Below are 18,551 nucleotides of genomic sequence, written 5' to 3'. Positions count from 1 at the left end.
TTTATTTCAGATGCTCCCATGCTAATTCTCCCAGCTCCCTTTTTTCAAAACAGATTAACCAAAGCATCACCAAATTATATATGGGGCAATAAAAAACCTAGGATCAAGCCTCCCACTCTATCGAAACCTGAATTCTAAGGGCGGTCTTGCCCTTCCCTCCCTTCAATTTGTACTACTGCGTCTGCCCAAATCCGCAACATGCTAACATGGATCACAAACAGACAAGAGTCAACATGGATCCAGATAGAAGCCCGAATCCTGTGGTTTCATTGCCACTAAGCTCAACTATATTCATTAATAACTTTAGTGAAGTGGGCAACATAGCCAAAACATTTGTGCATTTACAGCACCCTACTAGCGTGGAGGACTGTAAGAAATACCTGGGCATCTCCTCCCAAATATGCTCTCACTCGCCTATAGTAGGCAACCCAGACTTGCCAAAAGCCCTGAGGGATGCCAACTTTAATCTTTGGCATACTCTAGGAATCAGACACGTTTTCAGACCTATTTCATCAGAAGACCACTAACACTGAAATTCCTTTCAAGAGCTCTGCATTGAATTCAATGTGCCAAGATCCCATTTTTTTAAATATCGTCAAAGTAGACATGTCATCCTCCTCATTTACTTCCAAGAGGAGGTTTAGAACTCAGTTGAACGAAGTTGAAACCCTTCTTGTCACAGCACAATCCATTTAAAGGCAAAAATATCCTATATCTATAGACTCCTTCTGAAGAAAGGAGGCTCCTCCTTTACTCCTTTGAAAATAATCTGCGAAAAGACCTTGGTCTGACTATCAGTTGATGAAGTTATGGGCGGAGGTTTGCGCACAGGGTATACTGCTCCTCTACAATGTAAAAATGAAAGAATCGAATTACAAATTTTTGTACAAATTTTATTACACTCCCCTTGAGACTCCCATAAAATGAAAACAGAACATTTCTCCTAACTGTAAAAGATGTACCTCTGGAAAGTGGAACCTATATGCATGGATTTTGGAGCTGTAGTAGAGATTGCCAGATTTTGGCCAATCTAATACATACTGCTGCACAGAAAATACTAGATGTACAGTTGATATGACCCCGTGTCTCTATCTTCTTAATGCCAGCAGGACTTTGTTCTTGATCCTGACAGAGAAAATTTGCTCATGACCATTACATACTTTGCTAAGAAAGTATCCTTCTATTGTGGGCCTCTAGTACCTCTCCTACATTTTAAAATGTGGATTGACCAGATGTTGACTTTCTCCCTCTTGAAAAGCTCACTTATGACTCTCCACAAGAGAACAGCCCAAGTTTGATAGACTCTGGTCTCCACTACTCCACTATATCTCAAATTGACAGAGTGAATGGGGGGATCGGGGAGGTGAGCAGATGCGTGTTGTGTAAGGTGCTGTAAAATCTAAAAACTAATCATTGGCTCGTCATCTCAGCTAAGGCTGGAAATAGCAAATAAGAACCTTGATAGTGCTGCTGCATTCTACATTCTAAATTTTGTTATAATTATTATTTGTGTGTATGTGTGTATGTATGTATATGTAGGTATTGTAGATATATATATATATATATATATAATATATATATATAATATATATAAATATAATATATATATATATATATAATATATATACATTTTTTTTTATTATTATTATTATTATTTTTTTTTTTTTTTAAGTCTGTCCACATCTGTGGAATGTGGAATATGTTTGGTTGGTTGTTTGAAAACTTAATAAAACTTTAAATTGAAAAGAAATAACACATTTAAAAACCTTAAGTATTCAGACCCGTTGCTACGAGACTCAAAATTGACGCCGGTGCATTCTGTTTCCATTGAATCATCCTTGAGAATGTTTCTACAACTTGACTGGAGTCCACCTGTGGTAAATTCAATTGATTGGACATGATTTGGAAAGGCACACACCCTGTCTATATAAAAGGTCTCACAGCTACAGTGCATGTCAGAAGCAAAAACCAAGCCATGAGATCGAAGAATTGTCCGTAGAGCTCCAAGACAGGATTGTGTCGAGGCACAGATCTGGGGAAAGGTACCAAAACATTTCTCAGCATTGAAGGTTCCATAGAACACAGTGATCTCCATCATTCTTAAATGGAAGAAGTTTGGAACCACCAAGACTCATCTAGAGTGGCAGTCCGGTCAAACTGACAATCGGGGAGAAGAGCCTTGGTCAGGGAGGTGACCAAGAACCCGATGGTCAATATGACAGAGCTCCATAGGTCCTCTGTGGAGATGGAGAAACTTCCAGAAGGACAGCCATCTCTGCAGCACTCCACCAAACAGGCATTTATGGTAGAGTGGCGAAGATGGAAGCCACATGACAGGCTGCTTTGAGTTTCCAAAAGGCACTTCTACCCGATCATGCATCTCTGGAGAGACCTGAAAATAGCTGTGCAGCGATGCTCCCATCCAACCTGAGAGCTTGAGAGGATCGGCAGAGAAGAATGGGAAAACTCCCCAAATACAGGGTGACAATTTGTAAACGCTATGAAGACCCCCGCACAGTGAAGCCTCTAGGCTGAAATCGCTGCCCAAGGTGCTTCAACACAAGTACTGAGTAAAGGGTCTGAATACTTATGTAAATGTGAAGTTTTTTTGTATAAAATTCCCACATTATATAAAAAACTGTTTTTGCTTCGTCATTATGGGGTATTGTGCATAGATTGGGAGAAAAAAACTATTTAATCAATTTGGGGTCTGAATTACTTTCCGAACGCACGTATATGATAGTGTGGATAGACATTATAAACAGTATATGAATAGAAAATGTGTTGTACGACAGTAGTTACAGTGGGAGAACAAGTATTTGATACACTGCCGATTTTGCAGGTTTTCCTACTTACAAAGCATGTAAAGGTCTGTAATTTTTATCATAGGTACACTTCAACTGTGAGAGACGGAATCTAAAACAAAAATCCAGAAAATCACATTGTATGATTTTTAAGTAATTCATTTGCATTTATTGCATGACATAAGGATTTGATACATCAGAAAAGCAGAACTTAGATATTGTGTACAGAAACCTTTGTTTGCAATTACAGAGATCATACCGGTTTCCTGTAGTTCTTGACCAGGTTTGCACACAACTGCAGCAGGGATTTTGGCCCACTCCTCCATACAGACCTCTCCTGATCCTTTCAGGTTTCGGGGCTGTCGCTGGGCAATACGCGACTTTCAGCTCCCTCCAAGATTTCTCTATTGGGTTCAGGTCTGGAGACTGGCTAGGCCACTCCAGGACCTTGAGATGCTTCTTACGGAGCCACTCCTTAGTTTGCCCTGGCCTGTATGTTTCGGGTCGTTGTCATGCTGGGAAGACCCAGCCACGACCCATCTTCAATGCTCTTACTGAGGGAAGGAGGTTGTTTGGCCAAGATCTCGCGAACATGGCCCCATCCATCCTCCCCTCAATACGGTGCAGTCGTCCTGTCCCCTTTGCAGAAAAGCATCCCAAAGAATGAGAGTTTCCACCTCCATGCTTCACGGTTGGGATGGTGTTCTTGGGTTGTACTCATCCTTCTTCTTCCTCCAAACACGGCGAGTGGAGTTTAGACCAAAAAAGCTCTATTTTGGTCTCATCAGACTACATGATCTTCTCCCATTCCTCGTCTGGATCATCCAGATGGTCATTGGCAAACTTCAGACGGCCTGGGACATGCGCTGGCTTGAGCAGGGGGACCTTGCGTGCGCTGCAGGATTTAATCCGTGACGGCGTAGTGTGTTACTAATGGTTTTTCTTTGAGACTGTGGGTCCCAGCTCTCTTCAGGTCATTGACCAGGTCCTGCCGTGTAGTGTCTGGGCTGATCCCTCACCTTCCTCATGATCATTGATGCCCCACGAGGTGAGAGCTTGCATGGAGCCCCAGACCGAAGAGTGATTGACCGTCATCTTGAACTTCTTCCATTTCGAATAATTGCGCCAACAGTTGTTGCCTTCTCACCAAGCTGCTGCCTATTGTCCTGTAGCCCATCCCAGCCTTCTGCAGGTCTACAATTTTATCCCTGATGTCCTTACACAGCTCTCTGGTCTTGGCCATTGTGGAGAGGTTGGAGTCTGTTTGATTGAGTGTGTGGACAGGTGTCCTTTATACAGGTAACGAGTTCAAACAGGTGCAGTTAATACAGGTAATGAGTGGAGAACAGGAGGGCTTCTAAAGAAAAACTAACAGGTCTGTGAGAGCCGGAATTCTTACTGGTTGGTAGGTGATCAAATACTTATGTCATGCAATAAAATGCAAATTAATTACTTTAAAAAATCATACAATGTGATTTTCTGGATTTTGTTTTAGATTCCGTCTCTCACAGTTGAAGTGTACCTATGATAAAAATTACAGACCTCTACATGCTGTGTAAGTAGGGAAAACCTGCCAAATCGGCAGTGTATCAAATACTTGTTCTCCCCACTGTATATAGGATGAGCCTATATGTATACAGTACATATGAAGTTGGTATAAAACAGTATGTAAACATTTCTTAACGTGACCAGTGTTCAATTACTATGTTAGTGGTGGGCAAAAAGTTGAGAATGACACAAATATTAATTTTCACAAAGTCTGCTGCCTCAGTTTGTATGATGGCAATTTGCATATACTTCAGAATGTTATAAGAGGTGATCTCTTTGCCATGCAAATGAACTGAATCCCCCAAAAACATTTCCACTGCATTTCAGCCCTGCCACAAAAGGACCAGCTGACATGTCAGTGATTCTCTCGATAACACAGGTGTGAGTGTTGACGGGGACAACGCTGGAGATCACTCTGTCATGCTGATTGAGTTCGAATAACAGACTGGAAGCTTCAAAAGGAGGGTTGTGCTTGGAATCATGGTTACCTGCAAGGAAACACGCGCCGTCATCATTGCTTTGCACAAAAAGGGCTTCACAGGCAAGGATATTGCTGCCAGTAAGATTGCACCTAAATCAATCATTTATTGGATCATCAAGAACTTCAAGGAGAGTGGTTCAATTGTTGTGAAGAAGGCTTCAGGGCACCCAAGAAAGTCCAGCAAGCACCAGGACCGTCTCCTAAAGTTGATTCAGCTGCGGGATCGGGGCACCACCAGTACAGAGTTTGCTCAGGAATGGCAGCAGGCAGGTGTGAGTGCATCTGCACGCACAGTGAGGCAAAGACTTTTGGAGGATGGCCTGGGGTCAAGAAGGGCAGCAAAGAAGCCACTTCTCTCCAGGAAAAACATCAGGGACAGACTGATATTCTGCAAAAGGTACAGGGATTGGACTGCTRAGGACTGGGGTAAAGTCATTTTCTCTGATGAATCCCCTTTCCGATTGTTTGGGGCATCCGGAAAAAAGCTTGTCCAGAGAAGACAAGGTGAACGCTACCATGAGTCCTGTGTCATGTCAACAGTAAAGCATCCTGAGACCATTCATGTGTGGGGTTGCTTCTCAGCCAAGGGAGTGGGCTCACTCACAATTTTGCCTAAGAACACAGCCATGAATAAAGAATGGTACCAACACATCCTCCGAGAGCAACTTCTCCCAACCATCCAGGAAGAGTTTGGTGATGAGCAATGCCTTTTCCAGCATGATGGAGCACCTTGCCATAAGGCAAAAGTGATAACTAAGTGGCTTGGGGAACAAAACATCGATATTTTGGGTCCATGGCCAGGAAACTCCCCAGACCTTAATCCCATTGAGAATTKRTKGTCAATCCTCAAGAGGSGGGTGGACAAACAAAAMCCCACAAATTCTGACAAACTCCAAGCATTGATTATGCAAGAATGGGCTGCCATCAGTCAGGATGTGGCCCAGAAGTTAATTGACAGCATGCCAGGGCGGATTGCAGAGGTCTTGAAAAATGAAGGGTCAACACTGCAAATATTGACTCTTTGCATCAACTTCATGTAATTGTCAATAAAAGCCTTTGACACTTATGAAATGCTTGTAATTATACTTCAGTATTCCATAGTAACATCTGACAAATATCTAAAGACACTGAAGCAGCAAACTTTCTGAAAATTAATATGTGTCATTCTCAAAACTTTTGGCCACGACTGTACATAGGGCAGCAGTCTTTAAGGTGCAGAGTTGAGTACCGGGTAGTAGCTGGCTAGTAACAGTGACTTAAGTTCAGGGCAGGGTACTGTGCGGAGGCTGGCTAGTACCCAGTACACTTTAGACAGATTAGACAGAGCTTTTCCTCCTTGAGGTAGTTAAAAATTTCATTCTCTGGAGGTCCAAGTTTCTTTTGAAGATTTCAATACGCCTGACCAACATGGACAGTTCTTCTGATTGACTCAGAGACCAGACAGTAGCCATCAATTCTCCTTCCATCTGTTGAAAGGATCAGAGCTACCGGACATCCTCCTCACCGATCCAGGATATGAACATTTATAACTACAGTAAGTTTTATGTTGGAAAGATACCCAGGCCTGGATGTCTCAGACCTCAGTTAGCAGGATATGACCTTATTTAAGGAGGACCTGTGCTTTATGGTGGAAGGTCAGCCCCCCCTTCTGTTTAAAATCTAGCCAAAGGAGACAGACAAGAAGTACCAATATGACCGAAAACCTTTCCTATAAATCATCTTATTCGAGGAACAGAGAGGCTGAGACAGGTATAGAACGCACAGCATGTCCATATTGAATGATCTTACACAATAGTAAGAGTCCTTTCAAGCACTACAAAGAACCTACAGCCCATATAGGCCTAAGGTCAGAGGTTAAAAAAATACTTTGTTCCATTTGATGTGCCACGGGAAATCAATTCTTATTGTGAACATTACAAAAACAATCCCATTGGTTTACTTTATCTGGAAACACCATCAATATATAGAGTACAATCACTCACACACTATACACTATATCAGAAACTGCCCCACTCACAATAACATTGATAGGCCGAGCAAATGCTGTAGTTGTCTGTGAACACAGCAACCATGGAGTGAGGAGCATTAAGGCAGGCAGGGAGTTTGTTCATTCAAACCTGTAGCCTTCAGGTAGCTATGAACATCAACGCTATTTTTTTGGGGTCGCCTTTGCATGTCACATTACTGAAGCAACACTGTAGCAATCATTCATACCGATCACGTATCACTGCAACATGACAAGGCACATTGCTTCAACTCATGGAACCCTTCGAGCCATTTGGAACAACAGTGTCAGTGAGGTGGAATGTTGATGACAAACAAGAAACGCTCTTCAAGCTTATTCACAGTGGAATGCCACCTGGGCTCTTTGTTAGCATGTCAAAAATGAGACATGAATCCATTTAGGCCTTCCCCTGTGGAAAACCATTCTGGCTCATAGTTTCACTCCTGCCCCAACTAAGCTTTTCAGACTGCTTACTAGTTACTTCACAGTTAGGGATAAGAGTAGGAGCCGTTTGTACGTGAGGGTCTCATTGTTTCTGAGTATGGTGATGTAATGTGTACCTCTAAGATGAATGCCTGTTCACACTCTCTCTGCCCTATTGCCAAACAAGACGATTCAAAGCATAGTATTGTAACACACTCGCCAAATACGGAAGATTATTCAAAGCATACACACAAGCCTCAAAGCAGAAAACATTTCAAAGCTGCTTGCTCGTCACAACCACTCAAAGACTAACATAAGTTTAGAAGGAGAGAGAGGAAGAAAACCCCTTTTATGCATTAGGCACACTTTCCAGCTGCCCGTTGGCTATAAAGTACTATCAAACAGTCTGCAAAGCTTCTCCATCTTTGGGGTGTACGTTTGTGTATGCTGTGTGGGTGCTGACAACCTCCTCTAGCGAAGCAGCGAGGGGAGCTGGGTTCACTGAGGCAGCCCTCTGGAGGGTTTGAGTTAGGGGGAGCTGGGCTAGAGGACCAGAGTTAGGGGGAGCTGAGGCTCACTGAGGAAGTGGGGTGGGATGACAGACAGACTGGCTGGCTGCGCCTCTGCCTGAGAATGAATAACACCAGGACACACCATTGTCCAGCCCCAATGAAGCACACAAGCAGAGAATGGGAAGTTGTTCAAACAGCTACACTGGACCATTGTTGAGCCTCACCGGACAGAGGGCTGGGCTCAATGGGTGGGGCAAGGCAGGCAGGGCAGGGCTACAGAGGCCTCTGGGATAGTCCCATCCACTTCATACTAGTCCTACGCAGAAAACTAAATGGTGCCCGATGCACCGACCGCACATGCTGATGCTCCTTCTATCTGCCTAATTTTAATGTGGGTGGTGCAAAGGGTGTTACCACCCACCAACCTTTATGCAATGTCTGCCTTATGCTATGTCTGTCTCGACCACATGCAAATATGCAAGTCTAGAATACACAAAAAGCAAAACACAAACAATAAAGTCTAGCAGAGCATAGAGTACACTGGTAAATCATTCTCCAGAGCAGTTCACAGGCAAAGACGGAAGCTGAGCGAGCACCGAAAGAAAAACAACTGGCTTGGTTTCACTGAGTGAGTTACCTCATTTATCCTCACCTCACCTGAGCAATGTTTTGACATAGCAACAAAACTATTCCAAGAACAATACATCATAACTAAATTAGGAGGGAAAAATAGTGCCAACCAGAACTGTGCCAAACGCTATAAATATTTCCGGAGGTAGCTCCTGCACACATTTAGTGGAAGAGCTTCAATGTTGCTCTTTTGAAAGGCTTTCCCAATTGCCATAGAGTTAGATCAAGACCGGCAAGTGTTATGAACAACTAGACCTAGCCCAGGTAGAGGTGGATGCTCTACCACCCATCTACCTCATCTGTACTTCGCCTCAGACTGCATCTGCCACAGAGGTAGACTAGAGGTCAGTCATTCATCACTTAAGTTATATTAATATGTTTTTAATGACTAATGGTATTAATTACTCTTTACCCATACGTCATGGTGTCATTGTGCATGACTGAGTCTGGGACTGTGGCTGCTGTGAGCAGAGCTTTTAGATGAGTTCGAGGGGGGGTGGGAACATCACAGAGGAACAAACATCTCTCACAGAACTCCTCCTCGCTCGGTATCGGTTACTCGAGTGGAAAGAAGTTCTGGTATCACATCTTGGCATAGCTGTGACATTCCCTCACGTTGAGATAGAGTACCATACACACTGTACTGTAGGAGCTATCAGTATGACCTCACTGGTTTTAATTTAAGGCTTCTGCTACTCCCACACTTCATGTCAGCGATTTCAGATCTCTCACTAATTGAGCTAAACAAATCCCCTTGTGGCTGTCTGCTGGATAACAAAATAGACACGCCAGACACGCACACAAAATGTGCATACACACACACCCACACAAGAGAGAGGGGGGAGGGTGGGGTTCTGTACTCTATTAGAGCCCCAGTCAGTCCCCCAGACAGGGGAATGCAGAGAGGTCAGTAGTAGGAACCTGCGATTCAGGACTGGTGAACCAGGGGGAATGTCAGCCTGGGGGCGCAGCGTAGGCAGCCAGACAGGAACCCATCTAAACGGAATGATGTGATGATGCCTGGAAGAGACTTGGGCTTCTGCCCGGTGCTCAGCGTGTTAAGTATCGGAGGTATTACTTATTAAAAAGGCTGAGAATCCAGTGCCGCACACAGACACAAAAACACACACACACACACACACACAGAGGGGTCTGGTCTGGAATGGATGATTAACAGCACTGTAGTAATCTAAGTGATCGTGAGGCTGACTGAGGCATGTGATTTGTGTCAGCCCTACAAAATACCTGTCATATTTCAGAACGAGAACAGTTTAGCACTGAGCTACTAGGGTTGTTGTCATTAGCATGACTTGGGCTTGATCGGAGGCCTCCGGGTAGCATGTAGACTATTTTGCGTATGATAGAACATTCCAGCCTATGCATGTCTAACATCATGGACGTCAGTGCATGGAGGTAACCAAGACATCACCTATCTTCTACATCATTACACACAGCAATTAGGGGTGGATTGCGCACAAGACGGTTCGCAAACATTGGTTTAATCATTTTTTTTAATGCCTCACCTGATGATAGGATTAGAGGGGCAAAACTGATACATGTAAACAAGTTGTAATGTCCTCTAGGCCCTTTTTTAATCAAAATCAAATTTGATTTGTCACATGCTTCGTGAACAACAGGTGTGGACTAACAGTGAAATACTTACTTCCACGATAAGAGGGATGCTGAGACTCTCACTTTAAAATCTATGTCAAACAAAAACCAAATGGTAGCAAAGTTAAACCAATAACTACTTTTCATAATTTCCACAGAAGATTTTACAAAAATACATTTACTTGAACAGTGCAGATCCAAAATGTGTTAACAGAATGACGGTTTGTGCCCTCATTCTGCTACCAAACATGCATTTTAAAGTGAAAAATCTGAGTCTCAGCATCACTCTGTTACTGTGGAATTGCCTGTATGCCCCTCACTGCTACTCTGACCCCAAGGGAAGAATATAGAATACAAACTACAGACAGTTTCCTAACAACAATATATCATTAAGAGAAACTTGTTTGCTTGTTGATGGTAAAACCTAAGAGCCGAGACTCTCGGTCTGAACATTGACACGCGTCGCTTGGTCTGAACATTGACACGCGTCGCTTGGTCTGAACATTGACACGCGTCGCTTGGTCTGAACATTGACACGCGTCGCTTGCCGTACGCTTTTGGAAACATAAGGACCTTCTTTCAAATTGGGGAGAAATACATTTTCAAAAAACAAAAAGGTTAAATTGATACACACCTTTATAGGGTTAGGGTTCCCACACGGCCATATTTCCATGTTACAGCGCTTGTTTACGGAAAACAGACAGAAGACAGAGTGGCTGTGCTAATTAGCTATCTGCGTCTCTGAACACCTCTGAGTAAACGGAAGACAGACGCCACAGACATGTCACTGAAAAATATTGTCACAGCCATATTAAAACAGTGTAGAGTAAATGTGTATTTTGCATTTGTGTAATCATTTTGATATGATATCAAAGTAAAGGGATTTATGTTTCTAGAACCGCACTGCAATTGAGAATCGATTCAAGTTTAGATGGAGTATTTTGCTGTTTTGGCTTCCAGAGCCAATTCGCCCTTTAAACAGAACATGTAAGATCCTTGCACGGAGTAACGTTAGGCTCCTTTAGTCAAATATTGGGATAGGAATGACATATACTATACAGTATATACAAAAGTATGCGGACACCCCTTCAAATTAGTGGCTTCGGCTATTTCAGCCACACCCATTGCTGACAGATGTATAAAATCAAACACACAGCCATGCAATCTCCATAGACAAACATTGGCAGAATGGCCTTACTGAAGAGCTCAGTGGCTTTCAACATGGCACCATCATAGGATGCCACCTTTCCAAGTCAGTTCATCAAATTTCTGCCCTGTTAGATCTGCCCCGGTCAACTGTAAGTGCTGTTATTGTGAAGGGGAAATGTCTATGAGCAGCCGCGAAGTGGAAGGCCACACAAGCTCACAGTACAGGACCGCCGATTGCTGAAGCACGTAAAAATCATCTGTCTTTGGTTGTAAAACTCACTACCGAGTTCCAAACTGCCTTTGGAAACAACGTCAGCACAATAACTGTTCGTCGCGAGCTTCATGAAATGGGTTTCCATGGCCGAGCAGCTGCACACAAGCTTAACATCACCATGTGCAATGCCAAGCGTCGGCTGGAGTGGTGTAAAGCTTGCGTCCATTGGACTCTGGAGCAGTCCATTGGACTCTGGAGCAGTCCATTGNGGAGCAGTCCATTGGACTCTGGAGCAGTCCATTGGACTCTGGAGCAGTCCATTGGACTCTGGAGCAGTCCATTGGACTCTGGAGCAGTCCATTGGCCGCGTTCCCATCTTACACTCTGACAGACAAATCTGGGTTTGGAGGATGCCAGGAGACCAGTACCTGCCTGAATGTATAGTGCCAACTGTAAAGTTTAGTGGAGGAGGAATAATGGTCCAGGGATGTTTTTCATGGTTTGAGCTTGGCCCCTTAGTTTCAGTGAAGGGAAATCTTAACACTACATCATACAATGACCTTCTAGACGATTCTGTGCTTCCAACTATGTGGCAACAGTTTGGGGAAAGCCATTCCCCGTTTCAGCATGACAATGCCCCCGTTCAAAGCGAGGTCCATACAGAAATGTTTTTTTTGAGATTGGTGTGGAAGAACTTGACTGGCTTGCATAGAACCCTGACCTCAACCTCATCGAACACCTTTGGGATGAATTGGAACGTCGACTGTGAGCCAGGCCTAATTGCCCAACCTCACTCATGCTCTTGTGGCTGAACAGAAGCAAGTCCCCGCAGCAATGTTCCAACATCTAATGGAAAGCCTTCCCAGAAGAGTGGAGGCTGTTAAAGCAGCAAAGGGGGGGACCAACTCCATATTAATGCCCATGATTTGGGAATGAGATGTTCTATGAGCATACTTTTGGTAATGTAGTGTAGCTTCTAACTGACGTTCAAGGGAAATTACATTCATAGGCAAATTACAGTTGGAACAGTAGAGTAATACACATATCTAACTTGTTCCCAATCTCGATCATTCACACCATAATTACACTGTAAGCCTAATTACAAAACAAAAAACAGGTTTACATTACATTAATAAAATTACAACAGATCAAAGCATTCACTTGTATAGGCCTACTATAGTTGCATTGCATGCAAACAGCAGTTACAGAGATATAACACCGGCTTCTTCGCCACAAGCCCGCATAAATACACTAACTGATACAAAAGACACACGACACTTGAAACCGCGTAAAGACATTCTTCACATACCGAGGTAATCAAATAGCCTTTAACTGTGCAGTTTTGCAACCAAAATGTGGCGGCGGTTCACATAGATCTTTAATTTGCAATCGAATTTGCATGTTTTATCCCCTCGACCCACCCATCTAGCTGATCCTCGGTCATCGGGTCTCATCTGTGTGGATCTGTTGCCGTAAATATGTTAAAAATGTGTCTGGAATCTATTTGTATGTGGAAAAAAATACACCACCGTCATCGTGCTAGTTATCTAATATCGATTTAGCTTACCTTGTAAACAAATCCATAATTGAAGCAGTTCGATCGGTGCTTTATGCTTGTGTATTCCCCTTTAACACAATAATCATTGAACCGTTGCAGGTGACATCATCCCTTTTGGCCGGTGTCAGCACAGGCCATTGTGTAAGCACAGAGTCTAAATCCAAAGGCTCAAGATCGCGAGGCTTCCGGGAACGCTTGCGAAGCAGACCAAGCAGATCAGGTAGTTGGGATTTGGGATTGAGAAGTCAATTAGAGAAGTGAACAATTCTTCTTTAGATGTTAATTTTCTTGAAATTTAAAGGCACAATCTAGATTCGAGACAATATCTTAAGTAGTTGGACATGTTATTATTCCAACCTCGTGAAAGTGACAAACTGACACGTTTACATTTTTGTCAAAACAACTTTATATCGAATGAGTGCCCTTGCACATGCGCAGTTTGGCGCAAGACGACCCGTTAGACCGAAGACGTGTTTCTGCGCATGAGTTCAGCCAGCCAACGTCACCATGACATCGCCTACAAGCGTGATCTGGTATTTCTAATGGAGAAGCAGTTTCTGCTGTACTGTCTTTGGTACTGTCTTTGGTGTCAGCGCTCACGGACCAACGATTAATTACAAAGCTCATGTTTTCATGGGAAATGTAGTTCCAGAGGAATGGTGCGCCGCTATCACTTGGTGAAAAAAAGCAAATGTGTAAATGGTTGATTGAGAGCCTAGATTACAAGACAATGTGACAAATCAACATGACATCTTCATCTGACAGGCATCTATCTGGAATAGAATATAATAGAATTATATATTTAAGCAATAAGGCCCGAGGTGTGGTATATGGCCAATATACCATGGCTAAGGGCTGTTCTTAGGTACGACGCAACACGTATATACCATAAACCCCAAAGGTGTATATACCATAAACCCCAAAGGTGCTTTAATGCTATTATAAACTGGTTACCAACATACTTAGAGCAGTAAAAATAAATGTTGTGTCATACCCGTGGTATACTTAAGCAATAACGCACGAGGTGGTGTGGTATATGGCCAATATACGCCCGAATACAACAGGTGTAGTAGACCTTACCGTGAAATGCTTACTTACAAGCCCTTAACCAACAATGCAGTTTTAAGAAAAAATTGGAGTTATGAAAAATATTGACTAAATAAAAAAAAGTACAAAATAAAAGAACAACAATAATATAACAATAACGAGGCTATATACAGGGAGTACCGGTACCGAGTCAATGTGCTGGGGTACAGGTTAATCAAGGTAATTGAGGTAATATGTACATGTAGGTAGGAGTATAGTGATAATAGATAATAAACAGTGAGTAGCAGCAGCGTAAAAAAAGGGGGGGGTCAATGCAAATAGTCCGGGTCGCCATTTGATTAGCTGTTCAGCAATCTTAAGGCTTGGGGGTAGAAGCTGTTAAGAAGCGTTTTGGACCTAGACTTGACGCTCCAGTACCGCTTGCAGAGAGAACAGTCTATGACTAGTGTGGCTGGAGTCTTTGGCAATTTTTAGGGCCTTACTCTCACACCGCCTGGTATAGAGGTCCTGGATGGCAGGAAGCTTGGCCCCAGTCATGTACTGAGCCGTACGCACTACCCTCTGTAGCGCCTTGCAGTTGGAGGCTGAGCAGTTGCCATACCGGGCGGTGATGCAACCAGTCACAATGCTCTCGATGGTGTAACTGTGGAACCTTTTGAGAATCTGAGGACCCATGCCACATCTTTTCAGTATCCTGAGAGGGAATAGGTGTTGTTGTCCCCTCTTCCCGACTGCCTTGGTGTGTTTGGACCATGATAGTTTGGTGGTGATGTGTACACCAAGGAACTTGAAGCTCTCAACCTGCTCCACTACAGCCCCGTCGATGAGAATGTGGGTGTGCTCAGCCCTCCTTTTCCTGTTGTCCACGATCATCTCTTTTGCCTTGATCACGTTGAGGGAGAGGTTGTTGTCCTGGCACCACACTTCCAGGTCTCTGACCTCCTTATAAGCTGCCTCGTTTTTGATCAGGCCTACCATCGTTGTGTCATCGGCAAATGTAATGATGGTGTTGGAGTCGTGCTCGGGAACCCAGTCATGGGTGAACAGAGAGTACAGGAGGGGACTAAGAACGCAGCCCTGAGGGGCCCCCGTGTTGAAGATTAGCGTGGCAGATGTGTTGTTGCCTACTCTTACCACCTGGGGGCGGCCCTTCAGGACGTCCAGGATCCGGTTGCAGAGGGAGGTCTTCAATCCCAGGGTCCTTAGGTTAGTGATGAGCTTTGAGGGTACTATGGTGTTGAATGCTGAGCTGTTGTCAATGAACAACATTCTCACATAGGTGTTGCTTTTGTCTATGTGTGAAAGAGCAGTGTTGAGTGCAATAGAGATTGTATCATCTGTGGATTTGTTGGGGTGGTATGCAAATTGGAGTGGGTCTAGGGTTTCTGGGATGATGGTGTTGATGTGAGCCATGACCAGCCTTTCAAAGCACTTCATGGCTACAGACGTGAGTACTACGGGTCGGTAGTCAGGTTACCTTGGTTTTCTTGGGCACGGGGACTATGGTGGTCTGCTTGAAACATGTAAGTATTACAGACTCGTCCAGGGACAGGTTAAAAATGTCAGTGAAGACACTTGCCAGTTGGTCAGCGCATGCTTGGAGTATACGTCCTGGTAATCCGTCTGGCCCTGCGGCCTTGTGAATGTTGACCTGTTTAAAGGTCTTAATCACATCGGCTACGGCGAGCGTGATCACACAGCCGTCCGGAACAGCTGATGCTCTCATGCATGCTTCAGTGTTGCTTGCCTCGAAGCACGCATAGAAGTAATTTAGCTCATCTGGTAGGCTTGTGTCACTGGGCAGCTTGCGGCTGGGCCTCCCTTTGTAGTTCGTAATAGTTTAGAAGCCATGCCAAGTAGTAGGATTCAATCTTAGTCCTGTATTTACGCTTTGCCTGTTTGATGGTTCGTCTGAGGGCATAGCGGGATTTCTTATAAGCGTCCGGGCGGCAGCTCTACCCTTTAACTCTGTGCGGATGTTACCTGTAATCCATGGCTTCTGGTTGGGGTGTGTGCGTACGGTTATTGTGGGGACAACGTCATCGACGCACTTATTGATGAAGCCGGTTACTGATGTGGTAAACTCCTCAATGCCATCGGATGAGTCCCGGAACATGTTCCAGTCTGTGCTAGCAAAACATGCCTGTATCTTAGCATCTGCGTCATCTGACCACTTCCATATTAAGCTAGTCACACATGTAACAGGCTGGTAGAAATGAGGTAAAACGGATTCAAGTTTCTCTGCATTAAACTCCCCGGACACTAGGAGCGCCGCCTCTGGATGAGCATTTTCTTGTTTGTTTATGGCTTTATACAGCTCGTTGCCAGCATCGGTTTGTGGTGGTAAATAGACAGCTACGAAAAAATATAGATGAAAACTATCTTGGTAAATAGTGTGGTCTACAGCTTATCATGAGATAATCTACCTCAGGCGAGCATAACCTCGAGACTTCCTTAATATTTGATTTTGCGCACCAGCTGTTATTGACAAATAGACACAGACCGCCACCCCTTGTCTTACTGGAGGCAGCTGTTCTATCTTGCTGATGCACGGAAAAGCTGTATGTTATCCATGTCATCGTTCTGCCACGACTCGGTGAAACATAAGATATTACAGTTTTTAATGTGCAGTTGGTAGGATAGTCTTGAACGAAGTTCATCCAGTTTATTCTCCAATGATTGCACAATGGCCAATAGGACGGATGGTAGAGGCGGATTTGCTCACTCGCCGACGAATTCTCACAAGGAACCCGGACCTGTGTCCCCTGTGTCGGCGTCTTCTCTTCATGCGAATGACAGGGATTTGGGCCTGGTCAGATATCTGGAGTAAATCCTTCGCATCCGACTCGTTAAAGAATTTTTTTTTCCCAGTTCGAGGTGAGTAATCGCTGTTCTGATATCCAGAAGCTCTTTCGGTAATAAGAGATGGTGGCAGAAACATTATGTACAAAATAAGTTATAAACAACGTGAAAAAACACAAAATAGCAGAATTGGTTAGGAGCCCGTAAAATGGCACCCATCTCCTCCAGCACCCACCTCCTCCGGCACTATTCTTATGCATTCTTAGCAGTTTCATGATGCTTGTATCTAAACCAAAGTAGATCACTTACCCTGTTCCGTGGCTCAATTTACACCATACCTGGGGTAAATTGTGCCAAGAGGACACTTTTTTGGAGAAGCTACATTTTCAAAACTGTAATGTTTACATGAATTCTGATTGTTTCCAGGGATACACATTATCCTGAAATATACACTACTGGTCAAACATTTTAGAACACCTACTCATTCAAGGGTTTTTCTTTATTTGTGCTATTTTTTACATTATAGAATAATAGTGAAGACATCAAAACTATGAAATAATACATATGGAATCATGTAGTAACCAAAAAAGTGTTAACCAAATCAAAATATATTTTATAATAGCCACCTTCAAATAGCCACCTGTCACGATTTCTGCCGAAGTCGGTTCCTCTCCTTGTTTGGGCGGTGTTCGGCAGTCGACGCCACCGGTCTTCTAGCCATCATCAATCTATTTTTCATGTTCCATTTGTTTTGTCTGGTTGTCGCACTCACCTGGTTTCAATTCCCTAATTACATGTTGTATATGTTCCCTCTGTTAACCCCCATGTCCTTGTCGGGAATTGTTTTTTGTAAGTACGTGTGCTTTATGTGACTGGTGCGATACGGGTTTTGTTGCCCATGTGTTTTGTTATTTTTGTATGCCGGTAGTTATGTACATTAAACGGCTCCGGCTATTTACCAAGCTCTGCTCTCCTGCGTTTGACCTCCATGCCACCAGTTACGCACCCCTGACACCACCCTTTACCTTGAATACAGCTTTGCACACGCTTGACATTCTCTCAACCAGCTTCATGAGGTAGTCACCTGGAATGCATTTCAATTAACAGGTGTGCCCTGTTAAAAGTTAATTTGTGGAATTTCTTTCCTTCTTAATGCATTTGAGCCAATCAGTTGTGTTGTGACAAGGTGGGGGGGTAACAGAAGATAGCTCTATTTGGTAAAAGACCAAGTCCATATTATGGCAAGAACAGCTCAAATAAGCAAAGAGAAACGACAGTCCATCATTACTTTAAGACATGAAAGTCAGTAAATACGGAACATTTCAAGAACTTTTAAAGTTTCTTCAACTGTAGTCGCAAAAACCATCAAGAGCTATGATGAAACATGCTCTCATGAGGACCGCCACAGGAATGGAAGACACAAAGTTATCTCTGCTGCAAAGGATAAGTTCATTAGAGCCTCAGAAATTGCAGCCCAAATAAATGCATCACAGAGTTCAAGTAACAGACACATCTCAACATCAACTGTTCAGAGGAGACTGTGTGAATCAGGCCTTCGTGGTCGAATTGCTGCAAAGAAACCACTACTAAAGGACACCAATAAGAGGAAGAGACATGTTTGGGCCAAGAAACACGAGCAATGGACAATCGACCGGTGGAAATGTGTCCTTTGGTCTGGAGTCCAAATTGGAGATTTTTGATTCCAACCACCCTGTCTTTGTGAGACGTGGTGTGGGTGAACGGATGATCTCCGCATGTGTATTTTCC

General features: G+C 43.7%; 1 protein-coding gene across 2 annotated transcripts in view; it reads right to left on the bottom strand.

Moving 5' to 3' along the window:
* LOC111968542 (disheveled-associated activator of morphogenesis 1) overlaps positions 1–13,072 on the bottom strand; it is an 87,077-nt gene extending 74,005 nt beyond the window's left edge. For both annotated transcript variants that reach the window (XM_023994190.3, XM_023994191.3), the window contains exon 1: positions 12,945–13,072. The gene's annotated coding sequence lies outside the window, so the exon portion shown is untranslated. The remainder of the gene's footprint in view (positions 1–12,944) is intronic.
* Between the last annotated feature and the right edge of the window lie 5,479 nt (positions 13,073–18,551).

The sequence above is a fragment of the Salvelinus sp. IW2-2015 genome, linkage group LG9 (genome assembly GCF_002910315.2).
Source record: "Salvelinus sp. IW2-2015 linkage group LG9, ASM291031v2, whole genome shotgun sequence".
In the NCBI taxonomy this organism is placed as follows: domain Eukaryota; kingdom Metazoa; phylum Chordata; class Actinopteri; order Salmoniformes; family Salmonidae; genus Salvelinus; species Salvelinus sp. IW2-2015.
The sequence above is the reverse complement of the archived record's forward strand: the minus strand, read 5'-3'. Positions and strand labels throughout refer to the sequence as shown.